Source organism: Octopus bimaculoides, chromosome 9 (genome assembly GCF_001194135.2).
Source record: "Octopus bimaculoides isolate UCB-OBI-ISO-001 chromosome 9, ASM119413v2, whole genome shotgun sequence".
NCBI classification, from domain to species: domain Eukaryota; kingdom Metazoa; phylum Mollusca; class Cephalopoda; order Octopoda; family Octopodidae; genus Octopus; species Octopus bimaculoides.
This window is the reverse complement of record NC_068989.1, coordinates 55,728,989-55,735,272: the sequence shown is the minus strand read 5'-3', so window position 1 is coordinate 55,735,272 and position 6,284 is coordinate 55,728,989. Positions and strand designations below refer to the sequence as shown.

At 33.6% G+C, this 6,284-nt stretch overlaps 1 protein-coding gene across 4 annotated transcripts in view; it reads left to right on the top strand.

Annotated features, from left to right (window-relative positions):
* Positions 1-6,284, top strand: part of LOC106867580 (probable serine/threonine-protein kinase nek3) — a 494,211-nt gene that overhangs the window by 177,833 nt on the left and 310,094 nt on the right. For all 4 annotated transcript variants that reach the window (XM_052970692.1, XM_052970690.1, XM_052970696.1 and 1 more), the window contains exon 3: positions 4,335-4,410. The gene's annotated coding sequence lies outside the window, so the exon portion shown is untranslated. The remainder of the gene's footprint in view (positions 1-4,334; positions 4,411-6,284) is intronic.

Sequence of the window (6,284 nt, the reverse complement as noted above, 5' to 3'; positions counted from 1 at the left end):
AAGTCGACCTCGGCAGAATTTTAACTCAGAACATAATGGCAGACGAAATACCGCTAAGCATTTCGCCCGTTGTGCTAACGTTTCTGCCAGCTCAACACCTAAACCCACATAAATTCTATTAGGAATAAGAGCGAACTTGAGTCAAATCAATAATAATCCTTTTTACTATAGGCACAAGCAGCTGATATTTATGGGGAGGGGGGGGGGTAAGTTGATTACATTGACCCAGTGTACAATTTGTACTTTTTTCATCAAACTTCAAAAAGATGAAAGGCAAAGTCTCCAAAATGCCAGTCAGTTTCCTCAATTTGTCTGAGGTCTTGTATTAATTTCATAGAAAGTGCTGTTGTTTTGGATATCTACAAGGACCATATCTTTGGGAAGACTTTCCTCTTTGCACATTCCATTTGCTTTCACTCAGAATGGGCTGTTTTCTAGGAAAGCCTTTATTTTCTCTTTTTCCTTTTGTACTGTCTCTGCCATCCCTGCTTGCTCTTCACATCAACCTCAGTGTAGCTTTTGATGGCATAGCACTACTGGTTGTGGTTAGTAGGGAAAAGATCCCTGGTCACTGTCTTTTTGTCCTGGGACAAGTCGACCATAACCATTTTTGGAACTTCAACTGATGATGTGACTGGAAGTAGTGTGGGAGACAGTAAGTGATTGGCAATATTGTGGGGACAGCAATTTCCAGGACCTGCTGATGTTGTTGATGCAAATTCTGTTACTAATTCCTGTGCAACTCTGGAATAACCTTGTAGTTTCTAAGGTCCATTAGCACTTCAAAGTTCACACTGGCCCTTTCCGAACACGTAATTTCTTGTGGCCTCTGTACTTACCACCTTGTACCTTATTGTCCTACAAAGATGATGAGCTTGAGACCAATGTCACTGCCAATGCCATTCACTGTCACCTTTGTGCTACACTGGCCCAGTTATTGTGGTTTGAACCTGTTTTAGTTGACCTCTTAAGGGCTAATGAAAGCCCTGCCCTCTCATCTTTTGTAAAATAAAGGTACATTAGCTTTCTCTTGTCTGTTCCTGTATAATTCTTCATGCAAGGAGACAGATTCCCCAGTGATATCATTCTTTCACAATTCTGAAGACTGAAATTTGTCCATCCTCAACATTTCCTTGTTGGCAGTAATGGAATTGAAAAAAAAAATTTGTTGTTATTTTCTCCATTAGGATTCTGCTAAATGCTACCTGTATGTATAATAATGCATGATGTATTTATTGGTTTCATATTTTGGCACAAGGCCAGTGATATTGAGGGAGGGGTAAGTCAATTACATCAATCCCAGTGTTCAACTGGTACCTAATTTATCAGTCCCAAAAAGATCAAAGGCAAAGTTGACCTTGGTGGAATTTGAACTCAGAATGTGAGGACAGACGAAATGCTGCTAAGCATTTTGCCTGGTGTGTCAACAATTCTGCCAGCTCGCTACCTGCATGATGTATTTATTAGAAAACATTCCCTTTCATTCTGTGTATTTTTAAACTACAAATGTCTGTGTTATTTTGTTTACATAACTTTTGTGTCTAATTTTTTGGTTATGATTTTATGGGTGTTGTCTCTTTGTTTTGAAGGTTGAATCTCTTTATTTTAGTTGAATGAAAAATATTTAAAACAAAATTTTTAAAAATTCTATTTTTAAACGGCATACAAAATGATTTGATAAATTCTCACCCAATCCTTGTTAATACATTTAGATGACACAACAAAAATATGAACAACCATTCCTTTGGAAAATGATAAGTCAAAACGCAACAAAGCCCCTGTGAGTATGAAAGAGAACATGTCCATTTAGGCTAAAACACAAATAAATTGGTAATAATAATAACAATAATAATAATTTCAAATTTTTGCCACAAGGGCAGCTTGGGGGAGGGGATTAAGTCGATTACATTGACCCCAGTGTTTTACTGGTACTTAATTTATTGACCCCAAAAGGATGAAAGACAAAGTTGACCATGGCAGAATTTGAACTCCGAATGTAGTGCCGGGCGAAATACAGCTAAGTATTCTGGCCAGTGTGCTAACGATTCTGCCATTGCACCACCTTAATAATAATAATGATAATAATAATAATAATAATAGCTTGCGGATACCTAAGGTTAGAGGTAGTAACCTGCTACCCACATTAACTCTACCAGGAATAAGAATGATCCTGAGTCAAATCACCAATAATGATAACAATAATAATAATAATAATGGTTTCAAATATTACTACTAGGGCAGCCATTTTGGAAAAGGGGATGAGTCGATTACATCAACCCCAGTGTTTTATCGACTCCGAAAGGATGAAAGGCAAAGTTGACTTTGGCAGAATTTGAACTCAGAATGTAGTGACAGACAAAGTATGCTAAGCATTTTGCCCTGTGTGCTAATGATTCTGCAAGCTCACAGCCTTAATAATAATAATAATAACAATAATAATAATAATAATAATAATAATAATAATAATAATAATAATAATAATAATAAAATGGCTGAAGTTCAAAAGATAGTGCTCATGGGAACTGCCCATATCCTACATAAAATACTGTCTATGTGATCTCAAATTTCAAAACAAACACATAATTTTCTTATGGTTTCTTAAACATTCACTAGAACAAAACTGTACAAATCCAAATATATGGTACCCTAGGCATAACACCTACATGAACTTCTAACTTGTTGTCTCTTGAGGTCTCTGGGTGAGACTTGGATCCAACTTGTACAAATGCAAAACAAAAGTCAAACATAAAATAATAATAATAATAATAATAATAATAATAATAATGATAATACTTTCTGCCATAGACACAAGGCTTACAATTTTAATGTGTTGGGGGAGATAATTGATTACATTGACTCCAATGCTCAATTAGTACTTATTTTATTGACCCCCAAAAAGACGAAAGGCAAAGTTTGACCTCAGCAGAATTTGAACTCAGTACATAAAGATGAACAAAATGCCACTAAGCATAATGTGTTTTGAAGGGATAATCAAAAAAGATGTTTTCACTCTATGACAGTCAAATATAATAATCCTTTCTACTAAAGGCACAAGGCTTGAAATTTTGTGGGAAGGTACCAGTCGATTACACTGACCCCAGTGTTTCACCCTGAAAGAATGAAAGGCAAAGTCCACCTCAGTGGAATTTGAACTGAAAATGTAACGACGGGTGAAATACCCGCTAAGCATTTCATCCAGCGTGCTAATGGTTCATTTGGCTTTCAAATTCTGTTTGTTTAGAAAGAATTTTAATATCGTTCAGTTTTAGACTTATTACCTTTTAGTTAGCGATGTAAGCAAATTTGAAATTATTTCTCTGTTGATTTTTACCTAATTTGTTTACTTCTTTTGGCTGAGTTTGATTGTCTCTTACTGGCTTGGAAATAGTTAGAGAGTTTATGTTTTCAAAAGACAGTAATATACTTTTGTTCTTCAAAGACTTCTTTTTATCAATAATATATCCTATTGTTTAGGAATTACCATAGAAGTTATTCTTATTCTCTCTTACTTTTTATTTTATTTCAATAATCTATTACAAAAGAATGCTTATTGTTAAAATGTATTTTAAATATGAATTAAACCATCTAGCATAATATTTAATACAAATGATAATTAAAATTTTTTTTTCTGTTTTGAATTTTGTTTGAAATGTTTTCTTTGTAGTGTCAGGTATTTCAAGACGTTTTCACTAATTCTGATTGCAGTATGATGTTATGGTTGGTCTTCAATTGATAACTCAAGTTTGGCTGTTTAATTGTTTATTCCAAATTTGTTATATTTTCAAAGGCTTTTTGCCACTTTTCTTATTACTTGCATTTCTATTTTGTTGTTAATTTATATTCTGATATAAAATATTTGTATTCTGCAATGAAATATACAATTCTTTCACACCTTACTCATTTGAAAAAGTTAATTTAAGTTTTGTTGTAAATTCAACACTATTTAACTGGATGATTGTGTTAAATATTAGGTAATGGAAACTTATGTGTTTCTCTCTAAAATTGTCTTGAGAAAGGCAATAGTGAGCATCTTGCTGTTTGGTTTATTTTAACATTACAGGAAATTATAATTTTCAATTATCATACAGCACATATGTGAGTGTGTGCGTGTGTGTGCATGCATGCGTGTGTGTGCATGCATGCGTGTGTGTGTGTGCATGTGTGTGTGCATGTGTGTGTGTGCATGTTTGTGTGTGTGTGTGTTTGAAATATCATCAGTAATAAAGTTAGCACTTAACTGAATTACTATTAATTAAATATTTCATTTTGAATCATACTTAAATTTACCGTATTTATAAACTTTTAAAATTGCATTCTCTGATTTTGTTTTTCAGATTTCCTCTTTATCACCAATGGATTGTCCACAGATGAAGGCCTAATGAATTGCTAATCAAGGCATTATATTTTCAGGTAATGATTTCTTTCCTTCAGTTAAAATTGCTTTTGTCTTAATTTTTACTAAAAAAAAAAAATATATCAGATCCTTGTTGCTCCTTGTAATTCCTTGTTTGCAATCAAATCAAATCAGCATTGAAAGGGTGACAAAGTTAGTGGCAAAAATATTGAATTTAGTTTTCATAGCTTTACATCCTGAGCTCAAATTTTGCTCTGGGTTAAACTTTGGTTGTCATTCTTCTGGAAATAATAAAATAATACCAATAATATATCAGGAATCTATTTAACTTTTTAACTGTGAAATTAAATTTCATGGTTATTCCAGTAATGATACTAAATGTCTGCCCCAAAATATAGGATAGGAATTTTCTGCAAGTCTCGTTGCCTAAAACTTGACATGTCTCAACAAAAAATATTTCCAAACATGACATTCCTCAACAAAAGATAGATTGGTGTATAAAACTACTTTCTGTAGTTAAATATAACAAAATTTTGAGTGGATATATCTGATTTCCAATGTAAAAGGGTTAATTGATTACATCCTTTCTCTCTGATTGGTACTGTGCCAATGCAAGAAATTGTTTACCAGTAGCGTTAATTGCTAAATCTATCAATATTGAACCACAAATATTAAATTACTGAAATTACTTTAATAGTTTTTATTATATTTTTATGGCTTAGAGAAGGAAGCATAAAAACAGGTTTATCATGGATGTTGTTGTGTGCAGACAACCTAAGGTTTAACAGCAGAAAGTCTGAATGGATTGAAGGAGATGGTGGACAGGTGGAGGAAATATATGAAAGCTAAAGGTATGAAGATATAAGAAAAATTAAGGTGATAGGAAGTTGTACAGCTTATGATGAGGTGGGAAGAATAGGAAAGTGGCTATGTGTAGAATGCAGGAAGGGTGATGGAGTGAAGAGAGTGTACTGAGTGAAGTCGAAAATGTAGTAGTATGAGAGGTTTAACTAATGTGGAAGGTATCATTAAGTGGAAGATGTGTATGGAGTGAGCTTCAGATGGAGGGAATGCTGAGCTGGATTTTGGAAACGGTGTAAAGATGAAGGGTGTGAGAGAAATACTGAGTGAAGGTGGACAGGATTCGGTGACATTAGCAGTTTGGCAAAAGAGTCTGATAAAATAAGTATCAGGCTTAAAAGAGAAAAATCACTGGTGTCAATTCATTCCACTAAAGTTCTTCAAAGCAGTGCCCCAGCATGGTCGCAGTCAAAGGACTGAAACAAGTAAAAGATAATAGATAAAGATAAATAAGTATTGAAACCTTTTTGCTTCCATGGTTTCCAGCCACTTTATTTTATTTTCCCAGACCATACTTATGATTTATACTAGAGTTTTACCTGTTATAGGACCGGTAACTTTGGAAATATACTTCTGCCATCGTGTTTAATATTGTATACATGCATTAATTATATTTTTACTTTTATTAAATTTCTTAGTGCTTATGATGAAATGAATGCTAATTTTTAAAAGAAACATATTACTGTAAAATCAAATCAAATTAAACGATATTTAAAAAGGGAAAAATCAAAAAAAAATGTTAATAAAATTACTCTCTGTGTTGATTTTATATTAAGAAGATCATACCCACTCCCACACCTCCCTCTTTCTCAAACCAGCTCTTGTCTGTGCACAACTCACTCTACCAATCACTGAGCCCCCTTCATGCATGTGTGTGTGCATGTGTATGTGTCTACATATAAGTACACACACACACACACACACACACACATTTATAAGTGTTTGTATGTACTTTTGTATGTATGGATATATCTATCTATCTATCTATCTATCTATCTATCTATCTATATATCTATCAATCTATCTATCTATCTGTCTGTCTGCCTATCTATCTTCCCTCTCTTTCTCC